Genomic DNA, 21,318 nt, shown 5'->3' with positions numbered 1-21,318 from the left:
GGTGATTAATCTCAATACTGCATTCAAAATTCAGGCAGTCTCTAAGCATGTGCCTCTTCTGGCTTTGTTCTCAAGACCTGATCTTCAACTAGGTCAAATTGGCTCACTATGCCTTTCTTCTGAGTTTAAACAAATATTTATGTATGCATCGACCAAAGGCAGGATTTTATCAAGTCCCGCTTTTAAGACTTAGTATTCTGATCTCCCTGTTGTGGGGAGTTTGCTAATATCATTTACCCCAGCTGAAGTTTTAAAACCAGAGATTAGCTTTTCATTGCCATGTTTACCACATAGATTTCATTCCTTTGACAGTACCCTAGGTTATGGCATTTTTAACTGTTTTCTCAGAATGAGGTAAGCTCCCCCTCCCTTATCTTGGCATCATTTTTTATGTTATAGAGTTGCAACGATGGGGGGGCAGGGCAGAGTTCAGTAAAGTTAGCCACAGGGTCCCACTCTTCTGGCTCCAGGAGATTTTTCAAGTCAACTCTGAATTCTAATATACAACTCTGGTGAATTTTAGTCTCTTCAGCTTTTTTTTTTTTGCTTTTCCCCCTTTTCTTTACATTTCTTTTTCTTTTCTTTTCTTTTCTTTCCTTTTTTTTTTGTAGAAGGGACATGCTGAACTCTAGGAATTCTAGAAGTCCTTTCTTTTCTTTTTCTGTGTTTCACCCCCTCATTTCTTTCTAACTTGAGGAGATATTGAAATACTTTCACTGCAGTCTTCTTAAATATGATTTTGTGGATTTGTTTTAAAACTTGTTTTGAGCATAAGTTTTCCTACTTAAGTTCAGTTCTCAACACCTATGAAAGGCACTTTACTAACATTCGTGAGTACAGAAAAAGTCAAGAGTGTATAGAAGTTCACAGGAAAATAAAAAGTAATAAAAAAATAATTTTCTCTAGCTTCTCCCTCTTCACACATCTCTGGAACTTTCTAATATCCTAGACTCCATTTCTTCTTGGTTCTCTGGCTAGAAAATCAGTTGCTTTATTTTTACCCTGTTCTGCTGTGTACTCCCACAATTATGGACAAGTTGTGAGAGGCCACAGAAAGAAAAAGACAACATGGATAAGAACCACACTCTTGGCACGGCAGGCCCCTCAGTTAAAATAAAGGTTCCTCTCCTTCAGAGTTAGAAGCTTTTGAAATTCCCCATTATGCAAATGCCACAGGAATGCTTTGCTAAAGCAAAAAATAATAAAGACAAGAAAAAAAAAACAATAATTGGGGATTTCCCATATTCTTTCTGGTTGTTAGAAGACTCCTTTCAGTTCCTAGCAACAGAATTATAAGAAGTCTCCTGTCTTAGTAATATTGTTGCCACATTGAAGAATTCCTGAAAATACCGAAGACAAAAAGATCTGACTGTTTGATATAGCCTACTTTGATATAGATCTACTCTTCTTTTCTAAACTGCTAGTTACTATGTGCTTTCTTTATTATGCTGTTTCTCTAAAGCATCCAAAGTGTAAGCTTTATAACTATGTGCAATGGGAGAGGCAAGATGTTCTTACTTGAGCTTATCCAGTGTAGTTTGGCCTCCTCATGCGTTCATAACTATTTTCTAACTCAGTTGAGTTATGGCATATGGTGATGTTTCTATATCAAGTGGTTATTCAGTGGACTGAAACGCATGCATATATGCACACACATACAAGCATATACAAACGCTTAGCTACACAAAGAAATAATTATAATTGCTTTAAAAGACTTCATGTAGGCCTCACATACCCTTTTTCCTTTAGAGTTTAAATTGAAGACTATTAATTTTCATAATAGTAAATAGATAGTAAAAGAAATAAACTCTGAGTCTAAAAAGTCTTTGTTTATCAGAAATCTAATCATTAACAAATTTTCACTAGTTTTTAAAATATGAATGTCAATTTTTACCAATAATTGACTCAGATATTCTCATGAGAGAATAGTCAGAAATTCTTCAATCACATCTTCTAAAGTGAAATATGCTGGCCCTAAATCAGAATATTTCTGCCAGGAGTGTACTTTTTTGAGTTGTGAATGTGTTTAAGATATTTTACTGCATCTTTCAAGATCTAGAAGTAAATTTCTTCTGTTTAGATATTAGATAAAATAATCATGGTGAATGTTTTGACTGAAGGCACAACCGAAATGATAAACTCCTGTTACTTAGGCAAGCAGGAGACTATAGAATTTCTTTGAACAATTAATATTTCCAAAATAGCTGATCTTATTATTTTAAAAGCTTTATAAGTCAAGTGACATTTTTAGCATAAAGTGGCATGAAATTTGACTTCTTTCAATTATGATGTATTTTTAACAATTTGAAATATATAATCTTTCTCATTGCTAATTTAAATTTCATCAAAATACAGTATTTTGAGATATTTGTGTTTATAAACATTTTTTATATCTGGCTCTAAATTAAACATATGAATAATAGCTAAAGCACATCAAACAAAAATAGTTACATTTATGTATATTTCCTTTCTAATTTTTTTTGGATCACACCCAGTGATGCAAAGGGGTTACTCCTGGCTTTGCAGTCAGGAGTTACTCCTGGCAGTTCTCAGCGGACCATATGAGATGCTGGAAATCAAACCTGGGTCGGCCGCATGCAAAGCAAATACCCTACCCATTGTGCTATCGCTCCAGCCCCATGTGTTTTCCTTTCTTATATGGAAGATATCAACATAGAAATTTCAGGGCAGTATTCATTCATCTTTTAAAAATGTGCTGAGGGGCCAGAGAGATAATACAACAGCCTTACACACAGCCCACACAGGTTCCATCTCAGGCACTCATCCCATATGGTCTCTAGTTCTGCTGGGCATGACCTCTGCATGCAGATTCAGAAATAAGACCTGAACACAGCTCAGTGTGGCTCCAAAACAAGCAAGCAATAAAAATTAAGAAGGCATTTAATGAAAATCATGGAAAGGTTGTGGAAAGATAGTATAATAGGTAAGGAACTTGCCTTGCATGCTGCTGACCCTGTTTGATCCATGGAATCCCATACAATCCTCCGAGTCCGACCAATAGTGATCCTTGAGCACAGATCCAGGAGTAAGGAAAGAGCACTTACATGTGTGATGCCAAAACAAAAGAAGGAAAAAACAAACTCTCAAAAAAGAAAAACAAACCCTAAGTTGTAGCTGTTGGTACAGCTAACCTGGGAACTTGGAGACTATTATGCAATCTACGATTAATGGCTCAAAGATAAGGCACACTATGCATAACCTGCACATGATGGTCATATTACAAAGTTTATTGGGGAGGATGACGGTTTCATATGGGGGCATAAAGAAACATATTACGTACGGATTACTAGACAGAAAGAGAAGAGGAATTCTATGGTTACATGGTCTAGAAGGGAAGGAATGTCACAAGGTGTCATGAGATTTCTATGAGCTATTGCAGAGGTGGAACAATGAGCTCCTCAGACACTACAAGTGTAGCCTTGTCCTATCTCAAACCCCCAGTCACAAGCAATTGCAAGGCCATTGAGCCATGCTAATCAATGCGGATTATTGGTTCCATGCCAGTGTGCCCCCATCAAGGCCAAGACCAGTGTTCAAACTTGCCCAGAAGGAAGACGGTCAGGTGGTTAGTGAGCTGCACCAGGAAGCACTCCAATACCAGTTTATCTACAGGTGTTTGGATGTTTAACCTTTCTTTCCTTGACCATGTAAATGATCATGGACTATTGATGGTTTACCATTAGTAAAGAATATTGATTTTATTTACTTAAAATAAAGAAAATAAGACCTTAAAATTTAAATTTTACATGGATACTATATGGTTTATTTGTTGTGGCATATTTCAATATTTAGATAGGTTCTATGCTAAATTTTTTTAGAGAAATTAGAGTTGTAACAGTAACGACAATTTATTACCTAATATGCATCCTTACAGTATTCTTTTGACTATGAATTTTGATACATTTAGCAGATAGTAATGGGTCAAGCTAAAATATTACCAGCATTAAGTAAGGTTTATCTGAATACTCCAAATAGATGTCTAAGATAAAATTTCTTCTTTTGTTCTTGCAAAAATTTTCTTTGTTTCTACCTAAAAGTCATACAACACTACTGAAGCTCCAGTGAATGCCCTATGATCTCAAGTAAAACTTGGTGAATGGAAACCACCAGATTAGGATGAGAGAATAGGAAGTCATAAGAAACCTAGGCTATTGAAGTAGCACTGTAGCACTATCCTCCCATTGTTCATTGATTTGCTCGAGCAGGCACCAGTAATGTCTCCATTGTGAAACTTGTTGTTACTCTTTTTGGCATATCGAATACGCCACAGGGAGTCTGCCAGGCTCTGCTGTGTGGGCGGGATACTCTCAGTGTCTTGCTGGTCTCTCCGAGAGGGATGGAGGAATCAAACCTGGGTTGGCCACGTGCAAGGCAGATGCCCTACCTGCTGTTCTATCGCCCCAGCCCATTGAAGTATATATTATATATTTTAACTAAATTTAACAGGCAAGAAAAAATGTGCACTGAATTTTCAGTTGGGGCTTGAACGAATAATAAAAAAGTAAATAGAATATATTATTAAGGGATAAGAATGTGGTTCAGGGACCGGAGAGATAGCACAGCGGGTAGGGAGTTTGCCTTGCATGCGGCCTGACCCGGGTTTGATTCCCAGCATCCCATATGGTTCCCGGAGCACGGCCAGGAGCAATTCCTGAGTGCATGAACCAGGAGTTATCCAAGGTGCATCGCCAGGTGTGACCAAAAAAGAAAAAAAAAAAAGAATGTGGTTCAGCACCAGAGCACATGCCTTATATGTGAGGGGCTTAGTTTTATCCCTGCTCACTCTGGAGAGAAAAAAATATTAATTGCAGAGAAATAATTAACTATTAGATGTAAATAAGAAACTGTGAATTGTTTGGGAAGCTTGGGTATGGATCACTTCAAGAATTTGTGTGTCATCCTTGCTCACTGGCCCTGCTCATCTTCTCTATATAAGATTCATTTTCAACAAAACTAACATCAAGTGTCTGTATAAGAAAAATCATTGTTTATTCGTTTTTGATGTAAGTTGTGCTTGAAAAGCATATTAAAATTATGGTTTATAAATGTGATACTTAAAATGTAATCTCTAGATTAGCAGGGTAGCCCCACTTGGGACTGACTAGAAGTATAGCATCTCAATTGCTTCCACAGATTTCATTGTCCTCCCATTGTTTATCAATTTCCTCGAGAAGGCACCAGTAACGTCTCCTTTGTCCTAGCCCTGAGAGTTTAGAAAGTGCCACATTCGAGGCTATTTCAGGGCCAGGGGAATGAGACCCATCATTGTTACTGGGTTTTGGAATATCAAATATGCCCCGGGGATCTTTCCAGACTCTGCTGCTAACCTGCTGAGTTCTCCAAGAGTAAGAACTAAATAATAAGAGGTCACGTGGTCACAGATGTGGCCGCACACTTCCGGGAGCTGGGTTTTATAGTTTCTGATTTATTGCATCAAAATTTATAACCTAATAAGATCCTCAAGAAACTTTAGAGACATTAATGCTACTAAATTGTGTTTTCAGTTCACTAACATTGATAGAACTATTATGTCTTATGTAGGATTAGAGGATTTTTACATGCAATCTTTATTGCATCTCTAAATGGCATTAAAACACATGGAATGTAGTATTTGGCTTTGTTGAATTTGTTTTTAGTGGATAACAACCACACAATTAAACCATGTGCTTACCTTGCAGCATGTAGGGATTTAGCTGAAATGAAGTGAATAATACTAATTACAGCGATAGCACAGTGGTAGGGCATTTGCCTTGCACTCAGCCAACATGGCTAACCCAAGTTCGATTCCTCTGCCCCTCTCGGAGAGCCCGGCAAGTTACCGAGAGTATCTCGCCCACACGGCAGAGCCTGGCAAGCTACCTGTGATGTATTTGATATGCCAAACACAGTAACAAAAAAATCTCCAATGGAGACGTTACTAGGTCCGCTTGAGCAAATCGATGAACAACGGGAGGACCTTTACCTTTACCTTTTACAAACACAGGAACCTTGAAAGTTAAAAATATTGTTCCCACACATTGTGACTAGGTCTGAGGAAAAAATGTTTCTCAAATCTCACCCATCCACTCCAACAATGTTTTGCCATACAAAATGACCCTTGTCCACACTTAAATTGCAAAACCCAATGGTCATACCAAAGACATATGCCAATTCATGGTCTTTTATTTTGGAGCTATTTCAATTGAACTCATTTGCCATGTTCATAAATCCTTGTTTATAGGGGATCCATTACTAACACATAATCTCTTCTTTTTCTCCAGAATTACAAGTGTAAATTGATCAGCAAAAGCTCCTTCTCTGACTATACTTTTCCACCATACATCAATTCCCTTCTTTATTTGATACTATTCCTTGAAACTTACCTTTCTAACACACAATTTGTGACTGAGATCATTGGTGGTGGAGAATGGGCACTGGTGGAGGAACGTGTACTCAATCATTGTGTAACTGAAACCCAAGCATGAAAGTTTGTAAGTCTACATCTGTACCTCATGGTGTTTCACTAATAAAATAAATAATTTTTTTTAAAAAATAACACAACTTGTGATATGTAAACCTATATGAGTAGTTCAGCTACATATTAAATACTTTCTTCTTACCATCTTAGTTGCTTCTTATGCCTGTGTTTGCTTAAACGTTAGTAATTAATATTTGTTTAGTAATAACTTGGAAAAATTATTCCAGAAAAACTGAAAATTCTTTTAAGGAATGTAAGGAAATATTCTGATGACTATATTATAGACAATGTAGAAAGGTAAATTTATGATAGCCAACGTTTATTAACTTTAAGTAAATGTAGATGAATCCATTTACAGATAAATATACAGATCGATATATAGATACATATAGAAATACCATACCTTCATGGTAACATTGCTTCTTATCCCTCAGGATCAAAGGGTAAATTGTTATATGTAGAGCTATTATAAGGATCCTAACAGATGAGTATAAGTTAAGTGGCTTATGCTATCAAACAACAATGCTGCACTTTTATGAGGACATTAATAACAGATGTGAGAGAAATGTAAGTATAGATAAAAGTAGAAAATGCTAAGCATAAATTATAATTAACTTTATTATTGTTTTCCCCAGTAATGTTCCTTTGAAATAGCATAAATATGCAGGCTGAGTTAGTTCAATGGGACTGTCTTCTAAATACCATATATATATATATATATATATATATATATATATATGTAGGTCATAAAAGAATACCCATATCTGGGCAAAGTACACTGCCTGAAGAAGCTGCCTCTGATCAGGTTCCTTCAAGAGCTGACAAGTGCAGAGAATCTCCAGTACTGATGGAGGATGAGTGATTTTCTCACTGCCCTTCTGAATTTGCTCTCCGGTAGTTTACACTCTCTCTAGTTCACTGCCAATTAAATTGTATGCTGATACTCTTTTGACATGGATTTCTCTCAATGTGATCACAATTATATGTATTATGCCGGTATGTGGCTGGTTTGTAAGTGAAACGTTTCCATTCAAGTGAACATGTTGAAATACAAATCAAATATCACAAAGTCAGATCAATTTCCATTAACTTACATTTATATATGTAATATATATACATATATATTCCATTTTTCTCTCTGAAACTTTTATAATATTAAGTTCAATCTGAATACATTGATGTTAAAGAGAAATATATTGTACTTAAACTATATGGGTTACTGGAAGATAGAAAATTCTGATAAGGATAATTTTTCTCTGAAATTTATGATAAAATAAAACATGATGTCATGAAATTACTAGAATGTTTAGAATTAATGGACGAATATAAATAGTTATGGTATATTATTATGATTGCTCGGCATAGAGGATAATATGTTCCATACTGAGAAAAAGTAAGACTTGTTAGTATTTACTTTTATTTTTTTATTTTGGGTCACAACTGGCAATGCTTAGAGATTACTCCTGGTTTTACTCTTAGAAATTACTACCGGCAGTGCTTGTGGAACCATATAGTATTCTGGAGGTTGAACCTGGGTAGACCACATTGAACATAACTACCCTAACCACTGTACTATCTCTCCCTGTACTTGCTTTGGTATTTTCTAAATAATCTAGTATCACAATCATAAGCAAGTATTTTGAAAATTTTCAAATTTTTTAAATTGGACTTTATCAGTGAAAAAAAATCAGCATTTAAAAATATGTTAAAATCAGTTGTTTGTCTACTTATCTTTCATTATATGAGTTTTTCTTAGAAATAAAAACATGTTAATATTATTTTTTCTTCTATGCACGCCACCTCTATTTCACTTGATCACTTGATATTCCGTTACTCATCAATTTGCTCAAGCAGGCGCGAGTAACATCTCCATTCATCCCTGTTGCGTGCTAGTGTAGCCCAATGGCATCTGCTCATTGTAGGAACATGAAGAGCCTCAAACAGATCGTTCAGGGTCTTGACAAAGAAGTCTGACCATCTCGTAGGTGGGCGTCCAGGCGTTCTTTTGACGTCCCGTGGAATCCAGTCGGTAATGGCTGTAGTCCAGTGGTCGTTTCCAAATCTCATTACATGTCCCCAGACCATCTGATTTTCAAAGTCTTGGTAAACGAGACAGCGTCCCTGATTCTTGAGCATTGACGAAGTTTGGAACTCCGGATTCTTTCTCTTATTTCAGTGAAACGTGATACTCCAAGCATAGCTCTTTCAGTTCCTCTTTCGGAGACCAAATAGGGTTCTCACCCTATTTTGATAGGCCCCAGGTCTCTGAGGAGTATACTAATGCAAGAAGAACAGTGGAATCAAAGAAATGTGCCCGGAACCAGAGGTTCTTTGTCCTATTTGCTATTTCTTCAACACTCTTGAAGGCGTTCCAAGCTGCTCTCTTCCTCCTGTGCAACTCAGGTGCCAAATCATTCTCATGTTGACTTCTCGACCTAGGTACACATAACTGTTGCATTCGGAGATGGTTGTTCCATTGAGAGCGAATGGAGCATCAGGAACAAGGCTGTTTCTCATAAACATTGTCATCGTGAGATTCAGCTGTAGTCCGACCTTTTCACACTCACGGTCGAAGTCGGCCAGCATTTGTGCCTCTTGGCAAATGTTTAGTGTTATTAGTATGATGTCATCAGGAAAGCAGAGGTGGTGTAGTTGCCGACCATCTATCTTCACTCCCATTCCTTCCCATTCCAGTCGTCGCATGATGTTCTCAAGGGTGGCACTGAAGAGTTTCAGTGAAATGGTATCACCTGTCAAACACTTCTCTTGACGTCAATGATCACTTCTTTGTAGAATGGTGAAATCCTGGTAGTGAATCCGTAATACAGCTCACAGAGGATCCCGATGTATCGAGTTTGAATGCCCTGATTGGCTAGGGCTTCAATGACCGCTTCCATCTCAACAGAATCAAAGGCCTTCTTTAAATCAATGAACATTAGACAGAGCGCATCTTGAACTGCCAAGAAACCTCAAAGAGCTTGGTTATCGTGTGGATATGGTGGATAGTGCTGAATCCTTTTTGGAACCTGGCTTGCTCACATGGTTGTCCTTCATCTAGTGTTCTCCCAATCCTGTTCAGGATGACTCAAGTGAACAGCTTGTAGATGACAGACAATAGTCAGATTGGGCGATAGTTGCCAATGTCGTGGATGTCTCCCTTCTTGTACAGTAGTACAGTTCTGCTGGTTTTCCATTGGGATGGAATCTTGCATTCAGACAGGTAGCGTGTGAAGAGCCAAGCCAGTGTATTGATGAGTACTGATGGCAGGATCTTCAGGTGTCCAGGTCTGACCTTGGCTGGGCCAGGTGCTCTTTGTTTGTTTACCGACGAGATGGCGTGTCAGAGTTCAGAAGGGAGAATGTTGGGAACGACATATCCATCCTGCGGAATTTTGTATGTGGGCAAGTGGAAATGGCTATTAAAGAGTTTTCAAAGATGGGTGTTTTTCGTGGTTATCTCTCTCTTGTCGTTTCTCGCACAACCATGGAGGTGCTGAACCAGTTGATTCCTCATCAGTGTTGTCAATGATGGCATCTTCCCATGTTGCCACAACAGAGCAAAGAGTTCCAAGTTGGTGGTCGTTCTGGGACTTCTCTTCTTAAACTTTGCATTCCTTTCTCCCTGCTCTGTGAAGTAGAATTTTGCTCGAAGGAGATGGTGGTCCGATCCTGTTTGGAATTTTGGAATAACAGCAACATCAGTCAGGCAAAAAAAGGTGTTGGTAAAAATAAACTGTTCCACCTCTATTTAAATTTTTTAAATGTTCTTTTGCTCTTTCTTTATATTTATACTATACATTCAAATATTATTTTCTTTCTGTTAATGCTATTTTGTATAAAAATGCCTAATTAGACTTTTGCATTAATTCAGACAAAACATATAATGGACTGGTGCTTAATTGAATATCACTTAAGAAAATTTTCAAAATTTTATACTCAGTTATTTAGAATCAAATAGAAACAAGGAAATAAATTTTAAATACAAAGAAATGAACAAGATGCAAAGAGATGGACAAAACAAATGCTCAGAGATTCTGGGGGTCACTCCCTGTAATACCTGGACAATCAAATAGGTTTTTCACTGCTGTGGCCCAAGGATGCAGCTCTGCTTGGGCCCCTCCTTGCCACGACCCACCCAGACCAATTTACTGTTTCTCTTGGGTCCCTAGCATCACACCCAGTTATGTTTAAGAACCAGTGAGGTGTGGACAACTGTATTTAGGCATGGAGGTTGTGTCATGCTCCTTAATCTCTGTACTATTTCCCCAATCCAGCACAGAATAAAGATATCTAGTGATTAATATATTTTGGCCATAAGTGGTAATGCTTTGGGGTAATAAATCCTGGCTCTATACTCAGGTATCACACTGGACAGTGCTCAGGGGACCATATGGAATGTTGAGATTTAAACTAGAGTTAGATGTGAGCAAGGCAATTACTTTAACCTCTGTACTATATCTACAGCACCAAAATTTCTGGATATTTTGTTTAAAAAATTATTGCAAGATTTACATAATTCATGTGATATATTATGAACTTTCAACAACTTCAAATTTCTCATTAATTCTGGGATAAAATCAAGTAAATTTATTAGATTGTCAAATCTTGTTAAGGTGTCAACTTCAATTTCCTATTCTGACACAGGATAAAAATAAAGGATTCTAAATTTCTTCCATGTTCCTCAAGTCTCTCTGTCTTTCATATGTCAATTATTTTAATCTTAGCAATTTTTCAAGATTTGGTAAAATTAAGGTCATCTTTTCAGCTATAAAATTATTGATTTTACAGAGAGTTCTGAGTATATTACACTCGCTATAGTAGCCAAAGCATCTATTTTATCTGGTTTCCATGTTCTGAAACTCAATTATAATTTTGTAAATATTAACTCAGCTAATAATATTTAGAAATTTGGCACAATATTACCAAAAATTTTCTCTTGATGTCCCTATAGTATAAGACTTGGAAAAGCTAAAGTTAAGAAATCAGAACCTTGGTTAGTTTAATTCCATATTAAAAGAAAACAAAACATAAAATATTTTGTAAGATAAATTTACCATTATAAAATGACATAAATGGCTATATATAAGATATAATTAACATAACAAAGCTATAAAATATGTTTAAAACATGTCACTGCTTTACATTCTACATATAGAAAAATATATATCTTATTTTATTAAATATTTCCTTCATTTCTTGCTGATACTTTATGACTTCCCAATCCTTAGGACCCACAGTTAAGAACTATTCTATCATCTATACATCAGAGGAGAAAGTGTCTGTGTCCTATGTTGATAGTCACTCTAAACAAATATTTATACAGTTGAGATCAGAGATATAAAATGTCAGTCCCAAATCCACCCATGATGGCACATATACCAGACAGATGACAAAGTCTGGCTCAGGTTATAAAGGCTTGTGAAATACTTGAATCATATTTTGCAACCCTTGAAAGAATTCAAGTTGGAGATTAGCAGAAACCAGGCTCAGGTCTGTCCATAATCCCCTTTATCTGTCTTCTAGCCAACAAAATAAAATCCTTAAAGCCAAACTGACAAATAGAGTATGAAGGGCCTTCTACTGCATTTAAGGAAAAAAAAATTGAGCTGCTATAAGTAGAAATTATCTTTCAGAAATTATGCTATATTGCCACTATTGTTGTCATTGAATATAAAAATGGTAAAATAGAAATGACTAATTTATGTATTGTCCACGATATATAACATGAAATAAATGACACTTATTTACATTATGTTCAACATATAGAAGGAATATATTTGCAAAGGGAGAAATCAGTTTCTATAATGACAAATTTGTCCGTGATGCAGAAATCTATTATTTTAAGTTAAGGAAATTGAATACATTAGAGTATAAAACAGTTTCAGGACAATTATTCTATGAAAATAATATTTAGAAGTAAATATAGCAAAAAAGCAATGATATTTGATGCTAGTTATATAGAAAATACAAAGTAATCTGTGTGTGTGGTTCTAGCTAGAAAACTACACTAATTTACATAAAAGGAAAGCAATTGCTATAAATAAGTTAGGAAAAATTATCAGTGAATATATGTACTTTTAAAAAGGTGAAAATTTTACCGAATATAAAAACTTTTAAATTGATTAAAGAAAAAAGTAATTGAAAGACAGAGAGGCAGAAAGATAATTTGAGTTAATAGAATGAATTGCTGTTGAAAATCTTTTCTCTAATTCTAGGCAGATTGTCATGGTGACTAAACTCTAGCAACAAATAAAATGCAAATGAACAAAAAATGAGTAAAGTATTGAAAATGGAAGAGAAATTCCAAGTTCCTGGGCTTAAGGAGAAAATTTGATTCAACCTTAGTTATAAGTAGGAGGTCTATCTTTAAATATCTCTTGTCTTCTCAAAGAGATATCAAAATAGTATCTTTAACTATAGAAGATATATAGCTATCATAATTAAAATTCCACACCTAATTTTTAAAAATCACTCAGGAACAAGAAGAAAATAAGGACATGTTGGTATATAAAGATATATAAAAGAATTAGCAAACATCAACTCTAACTGGAAAAAAAGTGACTAAAATGATTGTGGTAGCTACTGGAATCTGGAGAGAACTAAAATCATTTCTGTTGTTGAATTCAGCACTTCTAGAGTTCCTTACTACTTAATTTATTTTGTGTTAGTACATCAATATATAAGTTTTTATATATTTTTTTATAATTTTACACTTGGTTTCCATGTGTTTCAGCAAGGTTGAATACCATAGAACAAATGATGATCATCAGTTAGAAATACATACACACACACACACACAAACACACACACACACACATACACACACAGGTGCACTGAAAAGTGATGAGTAAATAAACTTGTACTTCAAAGGTAAATTTTAGTGAGTGTCAAATATAAAAGGTAAAAGGTAAAGGTAAAGGCCCTCCCGTTGATCGTCGATTTGCTCGAGCGGGCCCAGTAATGTCTCCATTGGAGACTTTGTTGTTACTGTGTCTGGCATATCCAATACTCTCAGTAGCTTGCCAGTCTCTCCGAGAGGGGCGGAGGAATCGAACTCGGGTCGGCCATGTTGGCCGCTTGTAAGGCAAACGCCCTACCCGCTGTGCTATCGTTCCAGCCCTGTCAAATATAAAAATAAAAAAATTATTATGTGAGGGAGCTGGAGCGATAGCACAGAGGGTAGGGCGTTTGCCTTGCATGCAACTGACCCGGATTAGATCCCTGGTATCACATATGGTCCCCTGAGCATTGCCAGGGGTAATTCCTGAGTGCATGAACCATGAGTAACCCCTGAGCATCAACCGGTGTGACCCAAAAAGAAAAAAAAATTATTATGTAGTAGGTTCAAAGTAGAACTAAAACACTAGGTAATATGCTGAAAGACTAGAAATCTGAGTTCAAAGGCAGTTTATTTCAGGCTGAATATGGCATAACACTTAATTTAGACTCTACAAATTGAGGAATATATGAACTTTAAAAATCATTATATGTCAAAAAAGAACAAATATAAGGAGAAACAAGTCAACATATATAATTTACTTTTAGAGAAAAGTAATATATTTTAAAATTTAATTAACGTTGCTTCAGAAGAATTCTGTACACAATTTTTAGTATCCTCTGCCATATTTCAATTAAAATTAACTATGAAAATGATTTTTTAATTACATATGAGTGATTAAATTTTTAAAAGTATAAAAATAAGCATAATCATCTATGGCTTTATCTGAGTCTACTAATAAAAAGGCATGGATGAAAGTATTCATATGTAATTCATGAAACTTTATCTAAAAGATTATCTAAGGAAAGGCAAAATGGTAAAAAAATGTATTGAAGGGGATAAAATCTTTCAAATATTTCAATATTTATTTATTAAAGGTAAAGGCCCTCCCATTGATCGTCGATTTGCTCGAGCGGGCCCAGTAATGTCTCCATTGGAGACTTTGTTGTTACTGTGTCTGGCATATCGAATACGTCACGGGGAGCTTGCCAGGCTCTGCCATGCGGGCGAGATACTCTCGGTAGCTTGCCAGACTCTCCGAGAGGGGCGGAAGAATCGAACTTGGGTCGGCCATGTTGGCCATTTGTAAGGCGAACGCACTACCGCTGTGCTATCGCTCCAGCCCTAATATTTATTTATAGTGCTTTATTTCATGCTTGTGCACATCTATGTGCACACAGAAAGAATTCAAATGTGTGCTTCTTCCACAACATGATTCACTGTACTTGACCATAATATTAATAAGAGATCAAGCAATATGGGCAATTGTGCAGAAAATATAACTTTTTCACATGCATACATATAATAGAATGAAGCTCTTTTTACTTCTTCAATCCATTATTAATTATAATCGAGACATGAAACAAGGTTTTACAATTATTTAGTTAAGGTCCAATTATTTTTACAGAATGTACTAACTATATACACACCTACTACTATTTGTTTACCTGATGATTATAACATATACAATTAGCTCAAAAACTCACATGAATACATTTGGAAACTAGTTAAGTGAGTTACTGGGATTCTTTTTTAAGATAAACATAAAGTATAATGTATTTTATAACTTTCTAATAAAAATTATGGTTTTTAGTCTTTCAAAAGAATAGTGAGATATTTCTAAATTACAAAATAATTGAATAATAATGATAATAATTAGAATGTTCTTGTTATAAAATTAATGTGTATAATATTTTTCATAAAATTTTGTTTGTAAAATATTAAGATAAAATGCAGATATAGGAAAATAAAATCCAAATTCCATAATAAAGATAAGAGGTTAGTTATTACGAAGGCAATTGAATTAAAAATTATAGGAACATATCTAGCTATGTATCAATGATATAGAGAAAATGATAGTTTTTGGTCATTCTACCAAGAATGCACTTGAACTCCTCTGATCTCAGAAAATGATGGTCCCTTTAATTATGCACACCTAGTTTAAATAAAAGTCATTGCAAATGTTTTAGAAAAGCAATATATTACTTATTAAGAAATATCTAAATTTATTGAAAGTCCCAATTTTTAGGGACTATGGGTAAATGATGCTACAAAGAATAATAATTATTATTGCAACATTGAAAAATCGGTCACTGAAAAATTTTATCTGCGAATTTAAATTGAGCACCAGTTTTTAAAAATATATATGCATCCTAGACTATTATTTTATTCTTCTTTAAGTCAAGTAAAATCTCAAATAGTATATTTAGTTGAAGTTTTAAGATATTTCTTGAAGCTTGAGCAAATTTAAAGCAATTTTATTTAGATAATGAAGAAATATATTTAGATACAAAAGAAGTCATGAGAATGGCTTCAAGATATAAACATGGAAAGAGAGCTTTTTTTATATGTCCACTTCAAAAAGCATGCACCAGGGGATGGAGCGATAGCACAGAGGGTGGGACGTTTGCCTTGCACACTGCCGATCCAGGTTCAATTCCCACCATCCTATATGGTTCCCCGAGCACCGCCCAGAATAATTCCTGAGTGCGTGAGCCAGGAGTAACCCCTGTACAACACCTGGTGTGACCCAAAAAGCCAAAAAAAAAAAAAGCATGCACCAGTGCTCATAATGTAAAATTTGAATATTGAATACACATTAAATGTCATCTTTTCAGTCCCTTTACTTATTCTATCCTAATGATGTTGTTCTTAGAGTTCAAAAGTGCCAATTAATACCTGTGTTATTCATAACTCCAGATTTTCCTAATTCATCTTTCAGTATTTCATTCATTACTAAATGTCTATATAGCAATTACTAAGGGTAGGAAGAACTGGTGATTAAAAATTAGTGAATATTTATTTGCTTATAAGTATGTATAAACTAATAAAGAATGTAACAAAGGAAAACAGATGGTAGCATAAAGTAATAATAAACCTGTTTATTTAGAGGAGGGCCCTATAACCAAGAAACAGTTAAAAATCAATCTTTGTCGAAGAAGGATTTGTGATTGAGAATGCGCAAGCACATTTATCTTATGCGTCAAAGATTAGCATCTATTATAATCATAAATACTATAGCATAGCAGCTGGAAAGAGGACAATGAAGAAAAGCATCATATTTATTTTTTTATTTTTATTTTTTGCTTTTTGGGTCACACCCGGAAATGCACAGGGATTACTCCCTGCTCTGCGCTCAGTAATTACCCCTGGCGGTGCTCAGGGAACCATATGGGATGTTGGGAATTGAACCCGGCTCGGCCGCATGCAGGGCAAACGCCCTACCCCCTGTGCTATTGCTCCAGCCCCAAAAAGCATCATATTTAGAGAGTAAGGAAATGGGGCAATAGGAGAGAAATAAGAGAAAATAAACAAGGCAACAGATTAAAGGTTTGTTAAATTATGTTTCCTATTGTTTTAGACCTTGGTGGGAAGAATTCGCTTCATTCAAATTTCTAATTCAGAATAAAAATCATATATTGAATATTGCAAGAATACCATTAATTAAATTCATTCACAAATTGATCAAAGAAGTAACATTTTAGACATATTCACTGGGGAAAAGTAAGGAGGATAATCAGTCATTAATTGTTCCTTGTCAACAAAGATAGACAAAGTTTTATTAGGTAGAGGTCAATTCACAGCCAGAGACTACTTACTATTTTCACGAATGACTTGAATGATAGGAAAGAACCTAGTACTTTACAGTTCTCTTTAGCTGGAAATACTGGTGATTTACTCTTTGAATGTCAAGATCAAAATTCAATAGGACCATTAGGTGACCCTGACAAATCAGAGACGTGTTTTAACACAATACATTCAATAATAATAATAATAATAGAGCACATAGAAAGCTGAAAGAATTGGGAAAGAAATAAAAATTGTATAAAATGCGAATACTATGTTAATGAGGACGTGTATGTGAGTACAGTACCTGCTACGTTTAATACACAGTAAATTAAACAATGTTGAGTATGATAAAAGAATAATTAGTAAAAGATTTTTGATTTTTCTCTTGCTTTGTCATTATGCTTACTTATATACATTTGTATGTACAAAAAATATATATATAGACATGTCTGCTGATAAAATTAAATGCAATTCTGAGGTATATAAAGATTAAAGGAAAATTATAAATACATAGAGAACAGTTAATATATAAAATGATTTATAATTATATTATGCATCACCAAAATTATGCATGTATGCTATTTCTCAAAGTATAATTTATAATAACTATAATATAATATAGTTATTATATTACTCATTAAACTTCTTAGACTATTTATTTATTTATTTTTAAATTTTATTAAATCACCATGAGATAGTTACAAACTTTCTTGTTTAGGTTACAATCACACAATGATCAAACACCAGAGCACATTCCCCACCACCAATATCCCCCGTATAACACCCCCCTTGTCCACCCTCCCCCTGCCTCCATGGCAGAGCTGATTCCCCATAATCTCTCTCTACTTTGGGGCATTATGGTTTGCAATACAGACCCTGAGAGATTATCATGTTTTTTCCTTTATCTACTTTCTGCACACATCTCCCATCCCGACCAGTTCCTCCAGCCATCTTTTTCTTAGTGATCCCGTCTCTATTCCAGGTGCTTTCTCCCCTTTGCTCATGAGGCAGGCTTCTGGCTACTGAGCAATCTATCTGTCCCATGTATCTACTATCCTTAGGTGTCAGCCTCATGTTCTGTTGTTTTATACTCTACAAATGAGTGAAGTCCTTCTATGTCTGTCCCTCCCTTTCTGATTCATTTCACTTAGCATGATACTCTCCTTGTCCATTTATAAGCAAAGTTAATGACTTCATCTCTCCTGACAGCTGCATAGTATTCCACTGTGTGGATGTACCAAAGTTTCTTTAACCAGTCATCTGTTCTAGGGTACTTGGGTTGTTTCCAGATTTTGGCTATTGTGAGCAGTGCTGCAATGAACATATAAGTACAGATGTCATTTCTACTGTGCTTTTTTGCATCCTCAGGATATATTCCCAGAAGTGGTATTGCAGGTATCCTAGAAGTAGTATCCTAGAATGATCAGACGCTTTGGGCTACACTAGCACACAACAGGGACGAATGGAGACGTTACTGGCGCCCGCTCAAGCGAATCGATGAGTAACAGGAAGTCAAGTGATCAAGTGAAGGTATTGCAGGGTCATATGGAAGCTCAATTTCTCATTTTTGAAGGACTTTCCATATTGTTTTCCAGGAAGGTTGGACTGGTAGGCATTCCCACCCCCACCAACAGTGAACGAGTGTTCCTTTTTCCCCACATTCACGCCAGCACTGGTTGCTTTTATTCTTTTGAATGTGTGCTAGTCTTTGTGGTGTGAGATGATATCTCAATGTTGTTTTGATTTGCATCTCCCTGGTTGCTAGCGATGTGGAGCATTTTTTCATGTGCCTTTTGGCCATTTGTATTTTTTTTTCCCAGAAACTTCTGTTCATTACTTCTCCCCATTTTTGATGGGGTTGGAGATTTTTTTCTTGTACAATTCTACTAGTGTCTTGCATATCATGGATATTAAATCCCTTATGAGATGGGTATTGGGTAAATATTCTTTCCCATTCTGTGCGCTCTTTCTGTATTTTAGTCACTGCTTCTTTAGAAGTGCAGAAGCTTCTTAATTTGATGTCGTCCCATTTGTTTATGTTTGCTTCCACTTGCATGGTCAGTGCTGTTTCATCCTTAAAGATTTTTTTAGCTTCAGTGTCATGGAGAGTTCTGCCTACATTTTCCTCTATATACCTTATGGATTCATGTCTGATATTGAGGTTAGACTCTTTTTCACATACTTGACATTGCATTAGGTGCATAAAACACAAAGTAGGGAAGGGCAAGTATCATGCATATTTTCTTAGAATCGCACCAGATTAGAAGACTATACCAGAATAAGCAAAAGATCTTTACTTGACATGCTGTACAATATTGATAATGAGTAGCACTGTAGCACTTTCGTCCCATTGTTCATCGATTTGCTTGAGTGGGCACCAGTATCGTCTCCATTGTGAGACTTGTTGTTACTGTTTTTGGCATATCAAATATGCCCTGGAAAGCTTGCCAGGCTCTGCCGTGTGGATGGGATACTCTCGGTAGCTTGCTGGGCTCTCCGATAGCGATGGAGCAATCGAATCTAGGTTGGCAGGGTGCAAGGCAGCCGCCCTACCCACTTTGATGCTAAATTTGATGCTAAATAGGGCTAAATATTTCCTCAGCTATCAGACGAAAATTAGAATATTATATGTATATATCTGGAACATATGATTAATGAATGTAATTTCTTTATCTAATTTTTTAAAAATCATTGTAATTTAAATACTTAACTCACCTTTCTCTTGTCCATGATAAATTAGCCAGGTCTGTGATAGAAAGGTGACTAAGCTGGACTAAACTTATTCATATGTTTTAGTACTACGTAAATTTAATTTGAGGTTTTAAAGGAGTAGCAAAACAAATAATTGAAAAGTTCTAAAGTCATGCTATTTCCAACCTAATCTTAAGTTAACCATTTAAAAAATAACTAGGAGGGGCCAGAGTGATAGCACAGCGGGTAGGGCATTTGCCTTGCATGTGGCAGACCTGGGGTGGATTCCCGGCATCCCATATGATCCCCCAACACCGCCAGGAGTAATCCCTGAGTGCAGAGCCAGGAGTAACGCCTGAGCATCGCTGGGTGTGACCCAAAAAGAAAAAATAAATAAATAAGTATGAGAAAATAAAAAGGTTGAGGAAATTGAAAGGGGTGGAGAGAGATAAGGGAAAGAAGTATGTCAAATAATAAGTTTAAAATCAAGAGTTCATTTGATCCAGCAATACCACTCCTGGGAATATATCCCAGAGAGGCAAAAAAGCATAGTGGAAGTGACATCTGCAATTGTCTGTTTATTGCAGCACTCTTTACAATAGCCAGAATCTGGAAAAAACCTGAGTGCCCGAGAACAGATGACTGATTAAAGAAACTTTGGTACATTTACACAATGGAGTACTATGTAGCTGTTAGAAAAGATGAAGTCATGAAATTTACATACAAGTGGTACTACATGGAAAGTATCATGTTAAGCGAAATGACTCAGAAAGAAAGGGATAGACATAGAAAGATTGCATTCATCTGGGGAACATAAAGTAACAAAATGGGAGACTAACACCCAAGAATGGCCGAGATTAGTACCAGGAATTTTACTCCATGGCTTGGAGGCCAACCACACATACTAGGGGGAAAGGGAGCTCAGATAAAGAAGGGAACACCAAATTAAGGTGTTGGGAGGATCCTCCCAGGATGGGAGAATCATGCGGAAGGTAGACTATAGACTAAACATGATTGTCACCCATTGCCTCTTTTGCAAACCACAACACCCAATAAGAGAGAGAGAACAAAAGGGAATGCCCTGCCACAGAATCAGGGTGGGATGGGGGGACGGTGGGTAGGAGGGATACTGGGATCCGTGGTGGTGGGAAATGGGCACCGGTGGAGGGATGGGTATTTGATCATTGTATAATTAAAACCCAAGCACAAAAATGTGTAAGTCCGCAACTGTACCTCATGATGTCTCACTATTAAATCACTTAATCACTTAACTTCCCGTTAGTCGTCGATTTGCTCGAGCGGGTGCCAGTAACGTCTCCATTTGTCCCTGTCGCGTGCTAGTGTAGCCCAATGGCATCTGTTCGCTCCGGGAACATGAAGGGCCTCAAACCAATCGTTCATGATCTTGACAAAGAAGTCTGACCATCTGGTAGGTGGGCGGCCACGCAGTCTCTTGACATCCCGTGGAATCCAATCAGTAACAGCTCTAGTCCAACGGTCGTCTTTAAATCTCATTACGTGACCAGCCCATCTGATTTTCGAAACCTTGGCAAATGAGACAGCGTCCCTGATCCTTGATCGT

General features: G+C 36.2%; 1 non-coding gene across 1 annotated transcript; it reads right to left on the bottom strand.

Annotated features, from left to right (window-relative positions):
• Positions 1 to 4,885: 4,885 nt before the first annotated feature.
• Positions 4,886 to 4,991, bottom strand: LOC130023112 (U6 spliceosomal RNA). Its single transcript, XR_008792416.1, has one exon. It is a non-coding gene; the product is annotated as a U6 spliceosomal RNA (small nuclear RNA).
• Positions 4,992 to 21,318: the final 16,327 nt, after the last annotated feature.

This window comes from Sorex fumeus, unplaced genomic scaffold (genome assembly GCF_029834395.1).
Source record: "Sorex fumeus unplaced genomic scaffold, SorFum_2.1 ptg000002l, whole genome shotgun sequence".
Lineage (NCBI taxonomy): Eukaryota > Metazoa > Chordata > Mammalia > Eulipotyphla > Soricidae > Sorex > Sorex fumeus.
Note: the sequence above shows the minus strand (reverse complement) of the source record. Positions and strands in the feature narration are given on the sequence as shown.